Raw genomic sequence first — 26350 nt, 5'->3', positions numbered from 1 at the left:
TAACCCCAATTGCCTCACCCCCCCCCCAAAAAAAAAAGAAAGAAAGATTGGGAAAGATGGAGAGAATTCCATACTGTAGCTCATTACTTGGTACATAGTAGGTGCTCAATAAGTGCTTGTTGATTGATCACTACTGTGTAGGGGCAGAGCCAGACAAGTCAGGAGAACTCTTGGATTACCCCTAGTAGATGGGGCCAGGCTAGCAGCCCTCTGGGACACCCAAGAGAACCTAGGGGCACTACTGTGTTACCCCTGGGTACCTCAAGGAGCTAGGGACCTTTATTCCAATATAAAGAACACTTCTGGATCTGCCTGGAGTCCAAGAAGAGGGTCAGGAAGCCACTCTCTAACATGAGCAGACAATCAGGTGTCTGTTTTGCATTTGGGCAGAAGGCTAATCCTCTCTCCCCAATAGATGTAGGAGGCCAAAGATGGACCAACTGAGGCAATATTCAGGAATCCAGTGGGTATTCTCTCTGGAGCATGAAAGCTGCTGATCCTCACATTCCTCTAAGGAGCCTTCAGCCCGACCCTTCCCCTATCCCTCGGAGTCCATCTTAAGTCCCTCCAGAGTCCTTGCCCTTGTTCATTCCTTGCCTTAAAATCCTCATTCTCCCCTCTTCCCCCTATCCCTTGCTCCTAGGCAACTCAGGGCTGGGAGAATTCCTCCCTCCTCCCCCCTCCTTCTCTCTCCTCCTCCCTCCTTCCCTCCTCCTTTGTTCTCCCTCCTCCTTCCCCCTTCCTCCCTTCTCTCCTCGCTCCCCTTCTTTCCTCTTCCTCCCTCCTCCCCTCCCTCCTCCCCTCCCTCCTCCCCTCCCTCCTCCCCTCCCTCCTCCCCTCCCTCCTCCCCTCCCTCCTCCCCTCCCTCCTCCCCTCCCTCTCCTTCTCTCCTCCCCCTTTCTCCTTCCTCTTCCTCCTCTCTCCCCACCATCTAGTATATGGAGAAGTCAACATGGTCTCCTTGACCCCACTAGAGGGGTTGGGGAGATAGGTGTATGTATATTCAGCTGGACCCATGTGCATGTCATTGTTCCATTCATTCATTTCAGTCAATCAGCAAGTCAACAAGCATTGATCAAACACTTAATGTGTGCCAGACACCATCCTAGGCACAGTGGGTGCAAAGAAAGCCCTCTCTTCCTTTTCACACATATTGATCAAGTGCCTCTTGTGAGCAATGCACTTTAGGGAGTAGAAGATGCACAAGGCATGGTCTCTGCCTCCTAAAGCTTGCCCACCATCATTAAATTCCACAGCCCTTAGGAACCTATTGCCTAAAGGGATTTTTGTGGATTATCCTGGGAACTTCGACCTTATTCCAAATATGGGTCCTGTTGGAAAATGTGCCAACAGTTCCCCTAAATTCCTTCCGTCCAGACTTTGAAGAGCCGAGCTTCTCGGATGCTGGGGCTCTGTAAGCCGGCTGTGAGGCAGCTCAAGTGATGTAGTGGAGAGTGAGTCAGGAAGAACTGAGTTCCAATCCAGCCTCACACATTGTCTAGTTGTGTGACCCTGGGCAAGTTACTTAACCTCTTCCTGCCTCAGTTTCCTCATCTATACAGCGGAGATCCTAATAGCTGTTGTGAGCCTCCCAAGAGATCCTATCTGTAGAGTGCCTGGCAAACAGTCGGTGCCTGATAAATGCTTGTGCCCTTTCCCTTCTGTAAGCGAGGCTCTCAGGTGAAGCAGCTTCTAGTCCTTCCCTCTCACTCCTCTGGCAGTGTTCCCCCAGCCAGATTTTCTAGGAAGCCGCCCCACGTGACAGCCCACAAGCCCTTGCAGGTCTGTGAGTGCCATCCTTTATTTAAGGCTTTAATTTTCGAGTGGAAAGTGCTTTTATTCTCTCACCCCTGACTTGTAAATGCATCCATCTGTAGGCTATCCTGCAGTAGAGAGTGACCTCCGGGTTGCCCTCCCTGACTCTCTCAGGGATCTATCTCTCAGCAGCTGGACTCCAGTGAATGTGTTTGTGTCTCCCACAAAATTAATCTGTCTCTTGAGCATGTGCTGGAGAAGTGAGTGTTGATTCTGGATGCCCTTCTTCCTGGGAAGTGGGAGCGGGCACATTTTCCCCTGGGAGCTTGTTTTGACAGAGCTCTGGCCATTGGCTGAATGGGTCGGTTGGGAAGGCTTGGGGTTGTTTGCTTTTGTCTTTTATGGAGGAAGGCGACAGCTGTGCCTCAGTCAGGCATAGAATGATGCGGACCCTCCGGCTCAAACATGGCTTTGAAAGGCAGAGCCACGCAGCGGTTTCTGCGAGTTTCAAGGGCCTGAATAATCTAGTGAGGGCGGGCACAGGTGTCCTGTTCTGGATGGATATTCCAGTGGCATCCTGGGGTTTCTGGGACTCCCCCGCCATTCTGCTGAACAGGAGAGCAAGCTTTCCAGGGTTGGAGCAGTGATGGATAAAGGCAAGAAAGAGCACTTGAGGGGGATGGGGTTTTTCAGGTGTAGCCGACCACAAAGACTGTCTTCCAAGGCACCCAGGGCTTGCGGTCGCCCTGGGAAGAGAGAGCCACAGCAGTGAGACTAAAACGCTTTAGTGTGGCTCTTGGGGCTCCAGGGCAAGACTCTTTGCGAAAGTCCTTTGAGGTCTGTAAAACATTCTCGCCCTCCATTTGTGTGGGTGGGATTCTGGTGACTGGGGCCCCTGCTCATTTTGCTCAGCCCTGGGGCTATCCTTTATAGGCTGCTGCTGAAGCCCAAGTTGATGATTTCCTTGTTCTTTGAAGCACCACGGGCCATACATACAGCACTGGCACAAGCTGAGCCCCTAAATCCCCAATCCCTATTTTCTATAGTAATCAACGAGATTCGGAAATTTCTGCCAATGAATGAACACAATGGACCTGCCCTACAACCTGAGTCTAGTTTGAGATGCTCAATTTGAGCATCCTCAGTCCCTTCATAAGCCCACCCACCCACCCATCAGCCACTAAATCCACAAGCACTTGGTAAGCATCTGCCATACCCCTCTCCCTGCACTAGGCACTGGGGACATGGAGGTGCTTATGTTCTCTTTGGCATCTCACGCGGAGTAGAGCATTCGTATATATCAATGAATCTGGGGTCCAATTGATTATCGGGAAGTTGTCTCCAATGAGGCATTCTGCTCCCTCTCCTGGCCCACCCATCCTTTGTGCCTCTGAATCATGTAGTCCACAAAGTTTGCCACAAGGCTCCAAAGTTTCCTAGTCATCTGACTGTCTCTCATGTTCATAGACCCACAGGACTGGAAAGGATATTAGAGAATAGCTCATTTTTCTAGTAAGTCACAAGATGAATTGAGGGGATGAGTTGGTGGCGGGTAGGGAGGCAAGCTTACCACCTCTTGGTGTCACCTTCCCCCAGAAACCCAAGCAAACACTCCAGCCTTGACTGGAGGGTCATGCTGAGGCTCCCACCTCAGCTCCCAATTCCCCATCCTCAGGGCAGCCTCAGGATGCTTGATCATCTCTTCATCTCACCCCCAGCCTGAGACTCATGGGCTACAGAGTTAGAAGACTTGTGTGTGAATCCTGGCTTCTCCATTCTCCATCGGAACCTCAGGCTCCTCATTTGTTAAATGGGGATAATGAGGCCGGCTCTTTCTATTCCCACACATCTGTTGTGAAGAAAGTGTTTTAAGAACTTAATGAACATGCAATATAATTGCTCCTCTTCCTGGCTCAGAAAGAATGAAAGAATAAGCACTTATGCTTCCTCCGTGCCAAGCACTGTGCTGACTGACTCATAAGCCAAATGGAGAAAAGATGTGCTAGCGGGCAGCACCCGTGTTGACCTAGCGTGAGAGACCTGTGTTCAGTCTCAAGAGATCACTCTTATTCTTTTCACTTGGTCCTCCAGTTCTGGTCACTGGCGTGTGCTTGAGGCAGCCCCATAACTTCTGCATTCTAGCTTTGTGGTCCAGCAAGTTCATCCTCCTTCTCCATAGAAATGTCCTTCCCTGATAAGAGAAGAAAGCTGTGTCCTCCATTCTGCCCTGAGCCCTAAGGGTTCAGCTGGAACTAAGGGGGTGGGGGCTAATCATGCCCCCATTCCAAACAACCAGACACAAATTCCCTGTGAGCTGATAATGATGCATAGCACTTTGGGGATTCTGGCCTCATTAATACCAACCCAGCAACTGAGCTAACACACATAGGGTGTGCTTGTGGAAACTCATTTTGCACATTAGGAAGCTAGAGGAAGACTCGGCTTGGGAGCCATTTTAAATTTTCTTCAAAAAGTAGAGAGAAGTGACTTGAGTAGACACCAATGATGGAAACCAATGGGGTCCAGCCATTTGACAGCTCTACAATGATGAGTTACCAGCGTGTCCCTGTTGAAATTGAACAACTCAGCTGGTGAGTGAAATTTAGCAGCCCCTTCATGGTGTAGCAACCACAAATTTTCAGGAAAGAGAATTGAAACAGAAGAACTTTATATGATGTGCCCAAGGTAAGACCGAAACCCCAGCTTGACTGTCATTGGCTAGTATCAGAGATTCACTAGAAGTATCTCTCTGGCACCTTATTCTCTACCTACTTAGTTGGAAGGTTCAGAAACTGTATTTTCCCTGTACAAAGCCACCCTCTAGAAAGGTCCAATAATTAAAATGTTCCTTTGGTGTACCCATTAAAACTGAAAGCATTCAAGTTACTGAAAATTGTATACATTATTTAAGTTGATGCTCAGAATTATTTAACATTTTATTTTGAAAATGCATTTGCATGGGTTTGATTTGCATTGCTTCAAAGTAGATTTGAATAACTATCAAACAGCATACATAAGCAATTATAAGCATTTAATTATATATATAATATATATTTTAATACCTGGCTTTATTGTATCTGAAATAATACATTTTTTGTTTTATTATATCTAGACATTTTTGTTATATGAGAAATATTTTTATTTTGTTGTGTTAGTACATAACATTGTATTTTTATTATATTAGAAATTTATCGTATTAGAAATCTTATTGTATTAGAAATAATTTCAATATCACATGCATTTTTAAAGTTGGCTGATTTTTCCTCTAATTCATTCGATAAATAAAAATAATCCCATTTTCATGATGAACTAAGTTAATCTGTTAGGCAAGTAATTGAATTCATATTTTATGTTTAACAACAATTCACTACTGTTATAGAGTAAGACTGACTCAAATGAGAATACCTCATCTCCAGGGATCAGGAGAAATTATTCACAGTGCTCATGATAGTTTGTTGACCTAGCTATAGGTTGCTCCAGTCTTCTTATTAGACTTGGACAAAGAAATGTAAAGAATGTATTGTCAGATTGATCATCTCCCAACCCCTACCCTACACTTTGCTGCTGCCACCTCCACCACCACCACCACCATCATCATCACCACCACCACCACCACCACCACCACCATCATCATCACCACCACCACCAACAACAACAACAACAACATTTCCTTAAAGACGTTCATTTGTGATTTGTTTCCATGGCACACAAAGAGCAACTTGCTGCCCATTTCTGAGTCTCAGATTTATCCTCTGTTGAATAAGAGGATGGACCAGAAGACCTAGTCCTTTCTAATCTTTAAATAATCTAAGGCCCCTTCCTGTTCTGAATTTTATGAAACTCTAATTTTGTGTAGGGGAAGCACTGGACTTAGGATCAGAGGATGTGGGTTTGATTCCTAGCTTGGCCACTTACTAGCTATGACCAGTGTTGAGGACAGTGCCTGGCACCACAGGCACTTAATAAATGTTAATAAATGTTTGCTGACTGATTGACTGTGAGATTTTCTAATTAGCTGCTTTTGGTAACTGTCAGCCAACACTTCCTAACTCCTTGCAATAGAAACGAGGACTGGTCACTAACTCATCCCCACCCATTTGGCTTCAGCTAAAACAGAAGGTGGGGGGGAAGAGTAGGTCCCAGGGGGTTATGTGACTGGATTGATGAGACAGATTTCTGGTTTTAACAAGGTTGGGCTTCACTGATCTCATTACAAGGGTGCAGGGTGCTCAAGGAGGTTTCCCCACAATCTGAGCCTCTCTCATCCCCTACAAAGTATGGGCATGCATACTGACCAGAGCACAGACTATGAGAGCAGCAATTACACATGTCCCTGGATCATACAACCTTGTAAATACTCAAAACTTGTAGACCCACAGTGCAAGCTCTGAAAACAGCAACACAAAAAAGCCTGAATCTTGGGACAGTGCCTCCCCACCCCCAGATGTGCAGAGCTCAACTTTAATATAAATTTTAAAGTCAAGAAGCAACCTAGAAAATGAGCAATCAACAACAAAAAAGAACCTGATCATAAAAATTTACTATGGTGGAAGGGTAGATCAAGACACAGACTCAGAAGACAATAATGTGAAAAGAGCTACAAACAAAGCATCAAAGAAAAATACTAATTGGACACAAGCCCAACAAGAATTCCTAGAAGAGTTAAAGAGATAAGAGTGGTAGAAGAAAAATTGGGGAAAGAAATAAGAGTGCTGCAAGAAAATTATGAAAATACTAAAAATACTAAAAATACAAAAAATACTAAAGAAAACACTTTAAAAACAGAATTGGCCTAATGCTAAAAGAGGCACTAAAGTTCACTGAAGAAAAGAATTCCTTAAAAAATAGAATTGGTTAAATGGGGAAAGAGCTACAAAAACTCAAGGAAGAAAATAATTCCTTAAAAATTAGAATTGGGCAGGGGCAGCTAGACGGCGCAGTGGACAAAGCACTGGCCCTGGATTCAGGAGGACCTGAGTTCAAATCCAGCCTCAGACACTTAACACTTACTAACTGTGTGACCCTGGGCAAGTCACTTAACCCTCATTGCCCCTCAAAAAAAAATAGACTTGGACAACCAGAAGCTAATGACTCCATGGAACATGAAGAAATAATACAAGTAAAAATCATAAAAAATAGAAGAAAATGTGAAATATCTCATTGGAAAAACAACTGACATGGAAAATAGATTGAGGATAGTTAAGATAACAATTATTGGACTACCTGAAATCCATGATCAAAAAGGAGCCAATTCATCATATTTCAAGAAATTAGAAAGGAAGACTGCCCCAATATTTTAGATCCATTTGGTAAAGTAAAAATGGAAAGAACCTGCTGATCACCTCCTGAAAGAGATCCCAAAATGAAAACTCCCAGAAATATTGTAGCCAAACCGCAGAGTTGCCAGGTCAAGGAGAAAATATCACAAGCAGTCAGAAAGAAAGAATTCAAATATTGTGGAGCCACAGTCAGGATCCCACAAGGTTTGTCAACTTCCACATTAAAAGATCAAAGGTCTTGGAATACACTATTTTGGAAGGCAAAGGAGCTAGGATTACAACCAAGAATCACCTACCCAGAAAAACTGACTATATTTTTTTCAGGGGGAAAATGGACATTTAATGAAATAGAGGACTTTCAAGCATTCCTAATAAAAAGACCAGAGCTGAGTAGAAAGTTTGACATTTGAACATAAGATTCAAGAAAATCATAAAAAAGATAACTATGAAAGAGTGACAATAAGGGACAAAATTAAGTTAAACTATTTACATTCCTATTTAAGTAACTTCTAAGAACTTTATCATTAGTTTAGTTAAAAGGAATTCTCATAGACACATGGCACGGGTATGTCAGTTATTTTGGAATGATCTAAAAATAAAGGGGTGAAAAAGAGGGATGCATTGGGAGATGGGAGGATAGAGGGGGGAAATTTTCTCACATAAAAGAGGCACATAAGGAAGAGCTTTTACAGTGGAGAGGAAAATGGGAAGATGATGAGTAATGCTTGAACCTCATTCTCATTGAAATTGTTTCAAAAAGGAAAGAATAGGGGGTAGCTAGGTGGTGCAGTGGATAAAGCACTGGCCCTGGATTCAGGAGGACCTGAGTTCAAATGCAGCCTCAGACACTTGACAATTACTAGCTGTTTGACCCTGGGCATTTAACCCTCATTGCCCTGCAAAAAAAAAGAAAGAATACATTTGTACACATTCAGTTGCACATAGAACCCTATCTTACCCTATAGATGAATAGTAAGGGAAGGGGGGAGGAAGACAAAAGGGAGGGTGTATTAAGGGAGACTGTAGTTAGAAACAAGACTTTTGAGGAGGTTTAAAAAGAGAGAGAAGAAATAGAAGGAAATGGAATGGAGGTAAACACACAGTAATCATAACTGTGAATGTGAATGGGATGAGTTCACCTATAAAATAGAAGTGGATAGCAGAATGGATTTGAAAACAGAATCTAATAATAAATTGTTTACAAGAAGTACACTTGAAATAGAAAGACATACACAGAGAGTAATAAAAGGCTGTAGCAAAATCTACTATGCTTCAATTGAAATAAAAAGGCAGAGGTGACAATCATCATCTCTGACAAAGCAAAGAAAAAATAGATTTAATTAAAAGAGATAATCAGGGAAACTACACTGCTAAAAGACAATGAAATAATATAAAATATAATAATATAAAATGTTATAGTAAGTTTCTGTGATAAAGGTCTCATTTCTCAAATACAGCAAGAAATAAGTCAAATTTATTAAAATAGGAGCCATTCCCCAAGGGATAAATGGCCAAAGAATATGAACAGACAGTTTTCAGAAGAAGAAATCATAACTATCTATAGTCATATAAAAATGCTCTAAATCACTATCGATTGGAGCCATGCAAATTAAAGAACTCTGAGGTAGCACCTCCCAGCTATCAGAAATGACTAATCCTGGAGGAGAGGAGCAGTGAACCAGTCCAACCATTCTGGAGAACAATCCAGACTATAACTATGTCCACTCTCTGACTCAGCAATACCACTACTAGGTAAGAGATCAAACAAAAGGGAAAATGACCTTTATGTACGACAAATATTTGCAGCAGGTCTTTTAGTGGTGGCAAAGAACTGGAAACTGATGAGCTACCCATCCGTTTGGAAGTGGCTAAACAAGTTGTGGCATGTGATTGTGATGGAATGCTACTGTGCTCTAAGAAATGACAGTGGAGTGGTTTCAGAAGAAAAACAAAACAAGACTGATGCAAAGTGAAGGGAGAAGAACCAGGTATATTAACAGCCATGTTGTATGATGATCTACTGTGAAAGACTTGGCCACTCTGATCAATCCTGTGATCCAAGACAATTCCAAAGGACTCATGATGAAAAATTCTATTCACCTCCAGAGAGAAAACTAATGAACTCTGAGTGTAAACTGAAGTATAAGTTTCTCATTTCTTTATTTTTTTGGCCTTTTTGTAATATGGCTAATATGGAAGTGTATTTTCCATGATTTCACATATATAATTGAAAACATATTGCTCCCTTTCTTAGTGGGTAGAGGGGGTAGGAGGGAGGGAGAATTTGGGAGATAATTTTAAGAGAAAAGCATGTTAAAATAAATAATATTTTTAAATTATCTGTATAAAATTTTTTTTAATACCAGCAAACAAGGGTCATCAAAATATTTTTGCAGTCTACTACGATTCAATAGTTTCTATCCAAGTGATTCTTGATCATTTAACATTTAGCAGAAGAATCTGCACAATGAACCATAACAATAGGAAAACTCACAAAGACAGTGAGTGAGTTCTCCCTCTGCTTAAAGTGTCCCTAGCTTAGACCCCAGGAGCTGCTGCCTGCTGCTACTTCTTCTGCCTGGATGCACCCGTGGCTCAAACACTAACTCCTGCACAGATACATTGTGGAGAGGGGATCTTTTTTTACGTGAGGACAAAAATTCTCCCCATTGGAGAGAGCAATGGTTGCACCGATCTCTGCTGAGAGACAGCCAATAATAATCTGAAGCAATGAATGACCTGACCAGCTGAACTTGGGAGCAAACTCAAGCCACCCATCCAGGAGAAAAAGAAGCCATAATGGCTTTGTAATGTTTCTATGACTCTTCAAGGTTTCCCAAGCTTTCTCTCCCGTCAGCCCTGGGAAATAGATTGTAAGAATCATCACACCAGCCCATTTTACAGATGAGGAAACTGAGGCTCGAGTAGGCAAAATTAGTGTTTGCTCAATGTATGATCAATTTTAATTTTTAAACTGTATTTTACAGAAAAAAGTATAGAAGAGTGGCCACGTGTTTTCTCTCTGCTCTTCTTCATAATCCAGACCTGGAAATAAATTAGGGACCTGTGTTATTTCAAATGGGGCTGCTAGGTGGTGGTGCAATGGATAGGGCTCTGGGCCTGAAGTCAGGAAGACTCATCTCCCTGAGTTCAAATCTGGCCTCAAATGCGAATTACCTGTGTGACCCCAGGCAAGTCACTTCACCCTGTTTGCCTCAGTTTCCTCGTCTATAAAATGAGTTGAAGAAGGCAATGACAAACCGCTCCAAATGGGGCTATGAAAAATCAAAAACAATTGAACAACACCGACAGTAAAGTCATCTCAAATAGCACACTCTTTAACTGTCCTTCAATCCCGTTTGCCCTCCTGAGAAGCTCTAACTTGTCTTTTTTCCTTCCTAAAATGTCTGGTTCTGATTTGAACCCAGTTCTGCAAATGTCCTCGGAGTTTATCAGGGCCCTGAAGTTCTGCCGTCTCCCTGGCTCTGCAAACCGTGTCACTCAAGGCCGTGGCTGGAGCATCTGACCTGGAGGCTGTCAGCTTCCCCGGCTGACTCGAGGTGGGTCTACACTGGCCTAACTCCCAGATCCTTTTCTCCTCCCTGTCCCTGTGATGCTGGGTTTTTGAGTCTGAATGTCAGACTTTCTGTCCAAAGCTCCTTGGTTCCTCCCACCACCCTGTAAGTCAAGGACACAGCCACCCTTTGAGCTGCTGCTCTCCCTGAACACCACCTGGGCAGGTGACATCAGGGCCTGGAGCTGAGCTGCTGTCACTGGGTTCTTTGGAGTCCCTTCTCTGTCGTTGGGACCATGTCTGGCCCCTTCTGCTTTTTGCCAAGTGCGTGCCGTGAAGCTGGATCTGTCTCCAGGCTCCCCTTCCCTCTGGTGCTGGTGGGAACGCACTTACCTGTGTTCCTCTGAAGCCTGTTTGTTTACCCACCTGTCTGGCGCTCATCAGCACAGTATTTGGCCAATGTGCAAACTTTCAAAACAATCAACATCCTCTCAGAAACAGATCCAGTTTGGAATCACTGTCTGACTTGTGTAATATAAACACCTGACTCGATTTTTAATTGGAAATTAATTAGGGATGATTAAGAGCGCTTCTAAAAACATCAGTTATTGACTCAGGAATTAATGTATTACAGATACAGGCCTAGGCATCCGCTCAACAGGCCAGGCGAATCTCTAGGATGCCAAGTCCCAAAGTCCCTCAAGGTAACTGCCTACTGCTGCTGCCTTGGTCCCCATAGAAAGACCAGCCAGGTCGAGGGCTCCTGGGTCTCCTGGCTGACCTTTGCCCTTTGTAAAGGGCTGGAGCAGCTCCTCCAGGGCCTGCAGAAGTGGCCCCAGCTGGCCAAAGGGGTTGCCCAAAGAAAGGGAAAGGGGGAAAGGAGACTGTTGACAGATATCGGGGCTGACAGGTCCCCCCCCACTCCAGGAGCTGGCAGGAGGGTGTCCTCTGAGTACAGCAGAGCAGGGCATGGGGTTGAGGGGCGGGAGAGGAGAGAAGCCCCACCCCTGACGCCAGGATCATGCATCTCCCCTCTGGAGCATGAAGGCGGTCTTTCCTGACCCAGCAGGTGCCACTGCCTTCTCCTCTGGGCTGAGCTGGTTTGCTAGTGGTGTGTGTGTGTGTGTGTGTGTGTGTGTGTGTGTGTGTGTGTGTGAGTGTGAGTGAGTGTGTGAATGTGTGTGAGTGTGTGTGAGAGAGTGTGAGTGTGTGAGTGTGTGGGTGTGTGTGGGGGCATCCCTGCTTAGGTGTGCACACACTGTCTCCTTCAATAGAATGAAACCTTCTTGAGGGCAGGGACCATTCTCTGCATTCTCCACTGCCCAGCTCAGTGAGCAGCACGTGCAAGAGTTTAACAAGTGTTTGTGAATGGATTTTCCGAGTCAGTAAAAGGGGAGCTCCCTGAGGCCGGGGCTGTTCCATGCTTCTTCTGTGTCCTCAGGGCCTGGAACAACTGCTTGTTGAATTCCTGAAAGGTAAGTCATTGTGGAGAACAGAGGGAAGGGGTCCTGCCCCAACCGGACAGTAACTGACCTCCTCGTTCATCAACATCCTTCCTAATGGTCCCCAGGAGTGGCCACAATATTCCATATGGAGTCTGGCTGGTGGTAGGCTATGACCTACCCCCACAGACGACGTTTTCTAATAAAACCTAAGCTTGCAGTGGTTTTTCCTCTCTGACACATCATAGCATTGACTCTTGCTTAGCTTGCAGTCCACTAATACCTCCAGATCACTCTCATTCTCTGCTCTCCCACATCCTATGCTTGTGATAGACTAGGAATGGGGATCAGAACTGTGATTTCTTTAATATGGGCACCTCCAAGGTGATAAAATGCCTTCTCTCAGAGCAGGTCCACACCTTCTCTGCCAGTTCTAATGTTGCTTGCTTAGTGTCACATAGTATTTGTCAGAGTTGGGACTTGTGGATTTTAAATTCAAGTGTAAATTTTTCCATTTATGCCTATTAAATTTCATATTATCTGACCTAGCCAAATGGCCTGCCTGGTCAAGACATTTTCTTGTACATTTCAATAACTGACATCCTCCTCCTTTTTGCCTAAGCATTAAGCTAACCAACCCATGTCCAGCCCATCAGCTGTTTCCCCAGGCCTCGCGTCCAAGAAGCTTGCCCCAGGACTTCATCCTTTCAGATTTTTGGAAGACACAAAAGTGAGAGATTTCCCCAACAGGGTGTTGGTGAAGACCTGGTGGTCTGGGTCTCCTGGCTGATCTTTGTCATTCGTAAAGAACTGTCCTTAAGGAATGCCCGCAGATCACATGGTCATGCCCATGCTCTGGCTTTGTAGGGAGGGCCCAGCAGATGGCAAGGCCTGGTGGGTGGAGGGAGGAGTAGCTTGTCAGTCAGCCAGTAAACACTTACTAAGCACCTACTATGCACCAATCACACAGTAGGCTAAGTTCTGGGGATAACAAGGAAAGTAAAAGACAGTCCCTGCCCTTGAGGAGTTCCCATCTGGCAGGTTGGAGGGTGCGCTGAGAGGGCAGAAGGGAGGCTTAAGCCAGTGGTCCTCTATCCTACATGGAAAGCCTATGGTGGGTTTCCATGTACAGGATATTGTTCTTAGCTGTGGGGAGTCAAGGGTTTGAAATAAGGCACGTGCCCTGCCCTCAGGGAGCTTAAAGTCTAGTGAGAGGGATAATGCTTGGCCATAAATAATGATAATACAAGTTGGAGTAATGCAGCACATCAACAAAGGGCCAGAGTACAAATCAGCTCCGCCATCTGCTACCCGTGCGACCTTGGCGCCTCTCTGGGCCCCAGTTTCCCCCTCTGGAAGATGAAGGAGGCAGCTTGATGCCCTGTGAGGTCTCCTCCGGCTCTGTGTCTGTGAATACAAAAAGGAGAGCCCAAGAGGTGGCTCTTACCTGGAGGGGTCCAGGAAAGCTTCAGGGAGGAGCTGCTTCTGGGTGAGGCCTGAAGGATGAGCAGAAGCCCAACACATGGAGATGAAATAGGGTGTCCCAGGGGAGAGGGGCTGCTCCCCCACGCCCCAGCAGCTGCACAGAGGGGGGAGAAGGCGGGCCACGAGCAGGGAAGCAGCTGGGAGTCAAAGTGGCCTTGAATGTGGAGTAGACAAGGGTGGAAAATGAAGCACAAGCACAGAGGGTGGAGAGAGATTATGGGCATACTGGAAATTGGATCTGAATTTCCCAAAGAAATGATGCTGGAAGGGGGAAGGGCTTGGCTTTGTCACCCTGTGTTGGTGACAGTGGTCCTGAAGGCCACTGTTAATGGGTCACCATGGACACGAGCAGTGGGAGGGTCTCGTCTAAGACGCCTGGCCTTGCCAAGCCAATGCTTCCCCCTGGGGCCATGCCAGCAAAGGCGTTCTCCCCTGGCCGCCAGATTCTAGCAAGATGCTCTCTCTAGCTGGCAATCCCCCCCACATATGTATATATAGAGAAGAAGAGGTCTAGATATAGGCTGGCGTTGCCCTGTCTTGTCTTCACTGCATAAAAGATTTCAGAGGAATTTCTGAAATACACAATCCATGGGAGCTCATTCCTCCCGCCTCCCTCTGATGAAGTCAGCTGGCAAGGGACCCGTTCTCATGCCTGGCTGACCTGATTTCATGCAGTCTTGGGCCCAGCCTCCTCCTTGGGCCTCCTCGCCCACTGGAGGGGCCAGGGGGCTGTGACCCTAGCCTGAGGAGTGACGGAGGCCTTAGAAAGAAGGGGCAAGGGCACAGGAGTCTTTGGGAGCTCCCGCTGCCATCATTTCTATGAATGAAGGTGGACAGAATCCTGGCCCAATGGTGGAGAGTCCCAACTCATGCCAAAGCTTGAGCTCCTCTGAGTGGGCAATGCATGCAGCAAGCCACGGGTGCCCATTTGGCTTCTTTTGTAGGCGCAGTTGGGGTGGGCCGGGGACAACGAGAGGCCTCTCCCCCTTCTGAAAGGGCCCTGCAGAAGCCTCAGTAGATCAGAGAGTTCAGGACTGGAAAAGGTCACCCCACCTAAGCCCCTGATTTTACAGATGAGGAAGACACAATATTCCCTCCTGCCCAGAGTCAGGGACTAGATGTGGAACATCTGGAAAGCATCGGGCCCATGCACAGCTGCCATCCTGTGGAATCGCCACCGAAAACCAGGTGTGGGGATGCTAAGAGTTGCTCCTGGAGCCTGGCTTAACACGATGGAAGGGGGAGGAGGGGTACGCGCCTGTCAGGACGCCTGGAATCAGATGCAGACTTTCAGTGTAAAAACGGATGTTCCCTTTCTAGAGCGCCCAAGCTATTTTTACTGCACCCCAGGAAAGTGGGCACGCTTCCTCTTTTGAATAATCTCACTCTGTTTCAGGAAATCTTTGTCCACAGACCTGCACCGCCTCCCCGAGTGTCCTCTTCCGTGGGGACAGCTCCCAGGATTGGGAGCGAGCAGATCCCAGGCCAACAGAGCAGAGGTTTGGAAGCTGTCACAGACGTTATCGAGCCCCACCCTCTGACTTTATAGGTGAGGAAACTGAGGCCACCCAGAGGAAGTCTTTGCTTGAGGTCACCCAGGTGATAAGTAGCAGAGGCGGCATTCGAACCCGGAGCCCCTGCTTCGGAGAGCATCCCTTAATCCACATCATTCTCCGATCCTGTGGCAAAGCTGGGCCCTTGGCTGCCAGGGTACCCTGCAGTCCTTCCACAGCGAGGGTGCCTTTCACTAGTCTCTTGCCTTGCCTTGCCCGGCTCTCTTTGGGAGGGGTTTACCTCCTAAGTCGCGAGAGGAAACAGGAGAATGGCCTGTACTTCGGGTGTGGGCCGTCTTTTCCCACAACTCCTGCATATTCCTGGAAGCCGGGAGCAGGAGTAGATGTGGGTGTGAGTGGGGGCGGGGAGCCTGGGGGCGGGGATGCCAGAGAGATTTCCCTGAGCTGAGACGTGATGAAACCTGTCGTAGCATAGTATGACTGCAAGTCTCGAGCTGTCCCAGGCGTCGGGGTGAAGGCTTCAGTCATGGGCACAGCACAGGAGAGTGCCCTGGCCCAGCCTCCTCACACAGAGAGTAGAGTTAAGGAAGCAGAGAAGGGCAGGGACATGGCGCAAGGCTCTCAGGGAGGAGCCGCGACTTGAACCCAGGTCCTCGGACTCTCTAGCCCCACACGGAATGTTCCTGGCGGGATGTGAAGGCTGAAGCTGCCTCGCTCCATCTGTGCACGTATGGCTTTGGATGTGTCCCTGGACGGGCTACCCCGGGCACACCCGGAAACCCACTTTGGCGAATGCCCTTTCTTCCATCCACAGTCTCCGCCCTCCCTCCTCTAGACTTGGGAGATCTCCAACAACATGGAGAAGCAAAGGCCGTAAGAAGGGAACAGGAGAGGTCTTCCTTCACTTCCTTTTCTCATTGATTCAGCACCGGAGGGCAATTAACCTAAAAACCGTTTGCTGTATGGACCCCATAAGAGACAGTCACTGGGAAGAAGAAGGCGCATTAAATTAAAGATCCGGCCCCTCTCAGCCCAGCTGGGCTGGACTCTCTATTGGGCGGCCTGGATTCGGCGTCATTAACTTCTAAGGTCTCAGCCTGTCTGAAGCCCTTCATTTCCTTGGGAACCTTTGGGACCCATTACATAGTGATCTCACTGACATCATGATTGTCAGCATTTTAATTGGGCTTCTCTCTTCCTCCAGCTGAAGTGTCAGGCTCATCGTCTGGGCACCAAAGAGGACTAGTCAGCTGTCTGTTCCAGGCCAAGCCCGTCCTGCTTTCCTCACCTTCCTCCTGCCGCTGTACGTTGGGACATGCCAACATCAGGAGGTGCCCTGTCCTAGAGACAGGGCTGGGCTGCCAGTCAAGGGACTGGGCCCTTCGAGGTCATCCCGGCCACCCCCAGGCCCAGAGAAGGTCACACAGGTGACAGAGATCAGGATTTGAACCCAGGCCCAGACTCTCACTCAGGCCTGCATTCCTCCTCATCTACCACTTTAGACTTGTGTGAGCTTGGGCAAGTCCTTTTCCCTCTCTGGGCCTCCGTTTCCCCTCTTGTAAAGGGAGAGGGTCTGTTTCCTTATAAGTCTAGGGCCCCGGGCTTTGTGTATCCTCAGCAGATGAATAATCAAGAGGTTATGGGGCGAGGTGGGGGTTGACAGTTGTCTCCAAGGATCTCAAGGTCTGTCGGGTGGAGAAGACTGCTCTATTTGACTCCATGGGACAGGAACAATGGGCACAAGCTACTGAGGTCAGAGTACTGGCTCCATGGGAGAAGAAGACTCCAGCAGTGGGACAGGCCACATCCAGAGCTGGTCATCTCCCCATCTGGAGAGTGATTGTGGGGCATGTGATGGGGAGCTCCCTCCTCCTCAGATGTGGGCTAGGGTCCCTTCCAGCTCTTGTATTCTGTGTAGATTCTGGGAAATGCTGCAGGGCTGGAGGTTAGATAAGGAAGGATGCACACTGTGACCCTTCTCTGTGCTCCCACCTCAGCGTCAGAACAAGCTTCTTTCTGAGCAAGATGAAGGGCTGGGGGCCCCTAGGTTCCTGTGGGAGCCCCCCGCCCCCCCCCCCGTGCTCTGGCCAAGCCATGATGCCCAATCCCTCTCTGTTTTGGCCATCTTGGCATTTGACGTCCAATCAGCAAGAATGGATTACATGCCTATTCTGTACCAGGGACCCACCTCCTTCTGGCTTCTTGGTCTGCACTAGCTTCATTCTTCTATCGACACTGTCCCAGTGATCCATCCCCCATCTCCATGGCTCTGCACTGGCATCTCCCTTGGCTGGAGTTCTCCACCCACCATAACTTCTCCCAGCCCCCTTCAAGCCTCAGCTCAAATCTTCCCTGAGAGGCGTTTGCCAGCTCCCCATCCCCCCCACTGCCAGTGCCCCCCACCGCTAGCACCCCCACTGCCAGTGCCCAAGCTCTGGCATGGCTGCTGTGTGCACCCAGTAACTTAGATGCTGTCTCCCCCATTAGAATGGGAGCTTCATGAGGGCAGGACCATGTGGGCCGAGGGCAGTCCCAACAGAGGGGGAGCCTGGACGGCCTTTCTGTGCTCACTGGCCAGAGCACAGAGGGTTTGGGATGGAGAGGTCAAACATTGTAACCCACCGGCAGCCAAAGGCTTCCCCAAACCTCTGGGCTCCCCAGGCCTGAGCAGAGGAGCTGGGTTCAGATTCCACTTCTGATGCTCGTGTCCTCCCCATGTGACTTTGGAGGAACCACTGGACCTTGCTGGACCTCAGTTTTCTAAAGTGTCAGATGAGGAGATTGGACCAGATGACCTTGAAGTGGCAGCCAAGTTAGTGGTAGAGTCAGAACCACTGGGCTGGAATCTAGCCTCCAACACTTAGTACCTGGGGGGACCCTGGACAAATTGTTTCATCTCACTCTGCCTCAGTTTATTCTTATGTAAAGTGGGGCCAAAAATTGCATCCAACTCACAGGGTCATTGGGAGGATCAAATGAGATAATAGATGTCAAGCACTTTGCAAATCTTAAACCATTATGTTAATGTTATCAACAAATTAGCTGATTATTATTATTATTATTATTATTAGTCTCTTCTACCTCTGAAGTCTTTTCTTTCAATCTTAGGTCTACAAACTATATTAATGTCTCTTTTTGGCCCCTTGACCCCACCTGGTGTCACTCTAAAAACAATCTCCAAAATAAATCCCATGTGAAACTCATTTCTAGGTTTCCCTAGATGTGGGTAAAGAGAGTCCTCAGCTTCTGTATCCCTGTACTTAAAGTGTCATAAATAATTAGATAGGCAACAGTCTTTATTTCACCACCAAAAAAATGTAGGAAACTCCAAGAACTCCCAGGAGACTCTACACAGATGAAAAACAAGGCAACAAAGCGCATCAAAGCAGCCACACAGTCCATCAGCTCCCCTGGAAGGGAGCGCAGCTGGGGAACTGATGGCCCAGAAATCCCTTTCCCATCAAACCTGCAAGTCCAAGTCACTCGCTGCTTCGGTTCTCCCATCACAAGACGGCACAAGAACAATGTGGACAAGCCCCTTCCTGCTCAAGGAACCACCAAGGAAGCTCCTCTCCTTCCAGAAGGAGAGATTCCCCAGAGTCCAAAGCTGAAACTTACCCACAAGGCATTCCCAAAGCTGATGGTGCCCAGGGACCCCTCAAACTGCCCAGATCAACCCGTCAAGTGAATTCAGAGCTCCTTCTTGTCCACATGGGAGTTTGGGAAGTATGAACTGCCCTCTGAGGTCAAACGCAAGCACCCCTACCTTTGCTTCTTCTGTAAGTCATCATTAGGGCCTCGGGTGGGGGGGGTATGAAAACCATGCATGGTCATAGATTGACATCTCAACCCCACCCGGTCTCTTTTGTTTTTGTGATCTTGTTTGTCTTCTCAAAGTGAGACAGAAAAAGAGGGATGGAGGGAGAGGGGAGGGCAGGGAGAGGGGAGAGAGAGAGAGAGAGACAGAGAGACAGAGAGAGAGAGAGACAGAGAGAGAGAGAGAGAGAGACAGAGAGACAGAGAGAGAGAGAGACAGAGAGAGACAGAGAGAGACAGAGAGACAGAGAGAGCTAGAGAGAGCTAGAGAGAAATAGAGAGAGGCAGAGAGAGCGCCAGAGACAGAGAGAGACAGAGAGAGAGAGAGAGAGACAGAGACAGAGAGACAGAGACAGAGAGAGAGACAGAGAGACAGAGAGAGACAGAGAGAGCTAGAGAGCTAGAGAGAAATAGAGAGAGGCAGAGAGAGAGAAAGGGAGAGAGAGAGAAAGGGAGAGAGAAAGGGAGGGAGAGAGAGAGACAGAGAGAGAGAGACAGAGAGAGAGAGACAGAGAGACAGAGACAGAGAGAGAGACAGAGAGAGAGACAGAGAGACAGAGAGAGAGAGACAGAGAGAGCTAGAGACAGAGAGAGCTAGAGAGAAATAGAGAGAGGCAGAGAGAGCGCCAGAGAGAGAGAGAGACAGAGAGACAGAGAGAGACAGAGAGAGAGACAGAGAGAGAGAGAGACAGAGAGAGAGAGACAGAGAGAGCTAGAGAGAAATAGAGAGAGGCAGAGAGAGAGAAAGGGAGAGAGAGAGAAAGGGAGAGAGAAAGGGAGGGAGAGAGAGAGACAGAGAGAGAGAGAGACAGAGAGACAGAGAGAGACACAGAGACACAGAGACACAGAGACACAGAGAGACAGAGAGAAAGAGAGAGAGGAGCAGGATGGACAGGAAGAGGAACAGGATCAGGAGGAGAGGAGGAAGAGGAAGAGGAGGAGGAGGAGAAGAAAAGAAGGAGGAGGAAGAATTTGTTTATGTTTGTAGATTCATGAAGAAGGACAGCTTCTCCATCCACGACATTCCTAAGCCTCAAACAGGAATTTCTTGTGTCATGTAGGAGAGGCACAGTGGGCATGCCCATATTCCATGGGGAAGTGTCCCCCTAGATGCCTACCAAACAAGGGCCCCCCCTTTTACTCATCATGCTGGTTGGGAAAGACATCCAATTGATCAAGGACTCACCTGGTCAAGGCTTCCCCATCCCTGTCCTTCCCTTACCCCACTGGGACTGATGCCCATGACTGTCTCCTACCTCCCAGGATAGTCGTGAGGCTCAAATGGAATAATATTTGGAAAATGCTTAGCATATTGCCTGGCCCATTGACTTCCCTCCTTTCCATTGCGGGTCCCCAGGACTCTGACAGGACTACAAGGGGTGTAGGTATTCCAGGCTCCAGGGACTCCAACATCCACTTGAGATCACGCTAGATAACCCAGCTCGGTCCTCAGCCCAGATCCACAGCCCCACAGGCTCTATAATTAATGAATAGACCCCTCCCTCTCTACAGTAGAGGTTTTCTGTTGCATTGGGATTGAGGACATTTTTGAAGACTCCTTTTTCCCACCTGATATCCAGCACATTCTTCCACACACCAGATGCTGTTTGGGCCGATGCTTTGAACAATTTACAGTCAAATGATTTGTTATTCGACTTCTTTCTTTAATATCCTTAATTTCTGGCTTTATTTCTTTTGTCTTCCTATTATACCTTGTAATCATTTCAACGATAGCTCTTGTACCAACGTCGGCTGTAATCCCATTGCTAACATTTCTCTGCAATTAGGTTATTTCATTTGCTCCCCAGATGTAATTGCATCAGCCTGCTCAAAGCTTGATTGGGTATGGCTTTTAAAGTTTTGTTCTCGGGCATCTGACTTGTACGGGCAATAGGAGGAGCGGCAAGAAGTGTCCAGTAGGGGCTTCTGGCTCGACTCAAAGAATCCCTGATTAGAGGGGGGAAATCTCTCCCAGGCTATTGAGTCCGACAGACCAAGACTCTCTTCTCCATCATCACCGACAGGGGCTCAGCCGGCTCCCTTTAGACAGCTCCAGTTGGCTAGAATGCTTTCTGTCAAACCCAAACCTCTCTCTCTGAAAGTCCCCTCTGGGACCAGAAGGCCCTTGGAGCAAGGGGCTTTAGAACTTTATTTTTACTTATGACACAGTGTCTGGCACACTATAGGTGCCTCATAAATACTTGTAGGTGGTTGGAATGGGTTGGAATGATCCTAATTCATCAGAACAGGGGTCCTCACTCCTCCCTGGGACAGCCCTTCCGATCTTTGGAGATAGCTAGCATGGGATCCCAGACACCTCTTCGCCAGGCGAAATCACATGAGCTCAGTTATTCTCAGAGGGGCGTTTCTGTCAGGGTCATCAGTGAAGGAATCACTAAAGCTCCGATTCTCAGGGGAGCCAAACCCAGACCCCAGTCCAGATTCCCTCCAAAACTATCCTAAAGCGGGAGCTGGCAACCCTTGCCAGAAGCCTCCTAGCGAGGGAGACCCTTCTTCCTCCACTCACGGTGACCTGGCCCCACCTTGGGAAGTTTTCCATTCCTTACCCTGGAATTTGCCTCTTTGTACCTTCCAGAGGCTGACCCACCTGCAGTCCTGCCTTCAAAGGGCTTATTCAACTACGAGCTGTGGTAGAGATCTTAAAAATCTTTGAGATCATTTTAGGATTAAAAAAAAAAAAACTAAGGAAAGTGTGGTGTTTAAAATTTAATGTGTGGTCACCTTAAATTAGAAGCTTTAGCACCAGTCTTTGGGCATTAAGAATTTATTAAAGCATACCAGGTATTCACATGGAGTTCAGAAAGTTAAGAAAAGGCCTATCCAGTCTAGAGCTCCAGCCTGGTCTCGTTCTTCCTCAAGTCCTCTTCCACAAGCCTGCTTCAACTATGAATTCCCCAGCAAACTGAGTGTGGAAGCGGTCCTTACACACTGCTTCAAGCTGATTGGTTAGGGCATCCAAATCCATTGGTTCACTGGGCTTGAAGGTGGTTTCGAGTTGAGTTCAAAGTCCTTAGCTTCCTCCTTAAGGGCCAGCAAGGTGTGGTTACAATCTTATTAACTTGGTTTTGTAACTCCAAATTTTTTCCTTCCTTCCTTCCTTCCTTCTTTCTTTCTTTCTTTCTTTCTTTCTTTCTTTCTTTCTTTCTTTCTTTCTTTCTTTCTTTCTTTCTTTCTTTCTTTCTTTCTTTCTTTCTTTCTTTCTTTCTTTCTTTCCTTCCTTCCTTCCTTCCTTCCTTCCTTCCTTCCTTCCTTCCTTCCTTCCTTCCTTCCTTCCTTCCTTCCTTCTTTCTTTTCTTTTTTTTTGTAGGGTAATAAGGGTTAAATGACTTGCCCAGGGTCACACAGCTAGTAAGTGTCAAGTGTCTGGGTCCAGATTTGAACTTAGGTCCTCCCGAATTCAAGGCTGGTGCTTTATCCACCATGCCACCCAGTTGCCCCTGGTGTGGTTACAATCTAATTAACTTGAAGTAGGCTAATCAACAGTCAATCACTCTCACTTAATTCAATCAGTTTTGATTAATCTCCAGGTGAGCCTTTGAGTATCTGCCAAATCCCATTCTTTTCTCACAAAAGCCAAAGAAAAACAAGTTCTGGGGTGAGGAGCCCAGGCAAGCAGGTCAGTATTTTCCAGGAAGACATGGATGGGTTTCAGCCCCACACTGTCATAGAAGTAGAGGTGACATTTCACAGGGAATGGCTTACAGAGGAGAGACCACTGGATTGGGAGCACGGGAGCCTTGTTTTAAATGACTGATCTGCTTACTTGGTTCCTGAGGGACTCTGAGCAAGTCACCTTCCTCTTGGCCTCCGTTTCCTTATCTGTACAATAAGGGGGGGTTGAGACCTAATGACTCTAACTTCCCTTTCATTTCTAACTTTGATACAGAGAAAACTCAGAAAGATTTGATGGAAGCTGCTCTGACCTCCATCAATTAATTTCCTCTCTGGACTTGTTTCCTCATCTGTAAAGTGAAAAGTTGGACTTGTTGACTTCTAAGATCCCTTTCACTTCTAAGTCTATGAAAAGATGGGATTGGAGCCCGGAGGGGGATGGAGGGAGGCTAGAACCCAAAGAGGAGAGGGTGCTTTTTTAAAAAACAAAATTGGAATCTAGCCAGCAAGTCATTGGATCATAGATTTAGAGTTGGAAAAGATCTCAGCAATCATTGGGACTTACTCTTGTTATATTAGAGATGAGCAAACGTAGGGGACCAACCATGTCCCAGGGCCCCCCAAGAACACAGGAGCAGAGCAGGGATTCAGGGCTAGGTCCTGTGACCACCTCTCTTCCTCATCTGCCAGCTTCAGGCCTTGCCAAATGAAGTGGATGCGCTGAAGTCCATGGTGGTCGAGCCTCCTTTGCTCTTTGATCACATATGGCAAAGAAGTGCTACAGGGATGTTTCTCTACTGGCTGCATAAAGGCTTCAAAACAGCTTGGAGATTGGCAGCTTCAAAGAAAGGCAGCTATTAATCTGGACAGTTTGGAAAAGGTTAGCCATTTTCTAGCTATGTGAACCTGGGTAAGTCATTTCACCTCTGCCTCCAAGGCACATCTCTAGAAAACAGCAGTGTTGGAGTAGATGGCTCCAGGTCTATCTCAGTCTGCCATCGCTTGGTCCTTGTCTAAAAGTCCCACAGCCAATGTGGGAAGAGGGGCATAAGGAAGGACAATGCTCAGCCTTTGTCACCTGCTCCCCCCCAGCCTTAGGGTACTTTCCAGTTTGATCTATGCCACTCTTTGCAACACCTGTTACTGTTGTGTTAATGTGAAGATTACCATTCGTATTCTCCTTTGTGGGTTTCATTAAATTTGAGTGTACATTTGGTGTTTCCAAGTTCCCCATTACAAATCTAATTAAGATTCCATAAAATAAAATAATTCCAGTCTACACTCAACCATTATATTGCTTTGCATGGTATATGATTGCTCCTTGATTAATTTTTTAAAGTTCTGAATGAGTGCATCAATTTGGGAGAAAGTAAAGGAGTGTCCAGTGGGATCAGGACTGACAATTGGCTGTTTCCAAGACAAGGGATGGCTAGTAGCAGAAGTGCCACCTTAGGAAATAACGTGGAGGCTCAGGTCACCTGAACACCCAAACAGGGAGAGGAAGGAAAATCCTGCTTTGTTCAAATGGGGAGCATTTAGTCCAAGACGTGTCGAGTGCTAGACAGGAGACTGGGGAAAGAAAAGGAAAGATGGGGTATCCTTTTCCTCAAAGAGCTTGCATTCTCCTGGAGGAAGATGAGAAAATGGACACAGAAAAAAAAAGAAAAAGAAAAAGGACAGAGACATCAATTTTCCACATGCAGTAAACACAAAGCGATATCATGGAGACAAACATCCCCGGGGAAATCGAGAAAGGCTTTTCATTTAGAAGGTGGCACTTGAGTGAGTTCTGATGGAAACGAGACCTTCCAAAATGGGGAAGGGAGGAAGGGGAACACTCCAGGGATTGGGTAGAGCTGTGCAAAGGCGCAAGGGTTGTTGGATCACCCCACTCACTATTGATGCCCTGTTGTAGCAGTCTCTAAACTGTTTGGATCCCGCACCCCCATCAGTAATTGTCTGAACAGGCATCCCCAGCACATGTGTATTTATAAATATACATGTATATACAGATAGATATTATTTATATGCATTCACAAAGATGTACAAATATGTTTATATAGTATAAATATACATGCTTAAAATGTTTATATACATCCTGCTACACATATTAAAACATGCACAAGAATTTTAAATGACAAGATTAAGATGAAATAAACAATATTTTAAACTTGCTTATTTATGGTGCAAACTTTTACTATAACTAAAAGTATTATGAATACTTTATTAATAGATTTAGCGATTGTTATTGGTAATTCCAGTAAGGTGTTCAAAAATACTTCATTATTTTTGAAAACCTTGATTCAAAATTTTAAGATACAGAAATGTGAAGGTCTGCTTTTCAGTTCTGTTTATTTTGAGACTCAGCTTCAATAGGTGTCTGAGCTGAAAAAGACTTCCCAAAGCTCTGGAGATCAGAAGGAAGTACATTGTCGTGTCGTTTGTGTTTGCTAACTCAGAATAATCCTTCTTCAACCTTCAATTACAAAAAGTGTTTGTTGAACCTTACCAAGTAAATTTCCATCTTTCCTTATATCAATCTGTTCTTGTAAAAGAACGGGGAGGTTTTAATATTTTTAATTAGATGGGTTCAAAACCCATTAAAGCTTTAGACATAAGAAAATCTTATTTTTAGGTCACCAATGTGTGTAGACATGAGACTTTTTTTATAGGAAGCACAATATTTTAGGTAACAAAAGCTTACCTGTCAAATATCATGTAAATGGGGTGGTATCACACTAACAGAAGTTAATACTTCAAGGCCCAACGTACACTGAGGGTAAGATTTGTTGGCAATGACTATGGATGGAAATTTTTATTTCAAATGGTTGTTTTAATCATCTTCAATTCTTCATGGTCCCATTTGGGGTTTTCTTGGCCAAGATACTAGAGTGGTTTGTCATTTCTTTCTGCAGCTCGTTTTACAGATGAGGAAACGGGCAAACAGGGTTAAGTGATTTGCTCAGGGTCACACAGCTAGTAAGTATCTGAGGCTGGATTTGAACTCAGGTCTTACTGACTCCGGACCCAGTGCTCTATCCACTGTGCCACCTCACTGCTATATTCCCAATTTTTTTGACTGATTTCTTGACTCTTTGAATTAGCTCTTTGCCATTTTCACCTATAATATAGCTGATGAAGATCTCTTATTAGGAATGGAAATCTCATTTCTGATGTTTGCTTATTGCTCCCTAATGTTCACACACACTGTTCATATTTTCTTCAATCCACACTTTCTTTGTAAAGAGATTCCCATCTCTTGAAACAACTTGTCCATTTTATGAACACGAGTTCGGTAACACCTATATGGCATAATCTGTAAATCCAAGTCACCAGATGTATGCAGCCCATGACATAGCTCAGTGTGAAATCAATGAAAAGGGAAGAAGGAGTGAGAAGGAGCAGAGGGGACCACTTTATGGTGCAGGACTTCACTCTTCCCTAGGATACCTTGTATACCCAACATGATTTGTGACCTAAGGACCAAGGGATGTTACCAGTGTTGGCTGGAATATCAGATGCTAGGAAAACTCTCTTTTTGTAAAGAGTAGAAATTAATAGAAATTGAAGCCCCAGGAATCTTGGGGATGAGGACTTTGGAGAGCACCACTCAATTTTACCTTGAACTATGCAGTCTCTCTCTCTTTTCCTACAAATTAAACGAGGATAACATTTCAAAACTATTTTCACCATACTGTGACAGAGGATTTAATACAAGTCAAATTCCAATATGAAAAGTTTAAGAAACCACCCATAATAGTTTGCTGTACGGGCATTTTGTAGTATCAAAACTGTTGGAAACAAGTGGACTTTTTTTTTCTACTCCTAGTTTTGGTAATGTTAACTGTAGATAATATATTTATTTACAGTTAAAATTTAATTTTGTGCTAAAAAAGGCTCTAACTTTAATTA

Source organism: Dromiciops gliroides, chromosome 4, assembly GCF_019393635.1.
Source record: "Dromiciops gliroides isolate mDroGli1 chromosome 4, mDroGli1.pri, whole genome shotgun sequence".
Classification (NCBI taxonomy): Eukaryota; Metazoa; Chordata; class Mammalia; order Microbiotheria; family Microbiotheriidae; genus Dromiciops; species Dromiciops gliroides.
This window is presented reverse-complemented; position numbering follows the sequence as displayed.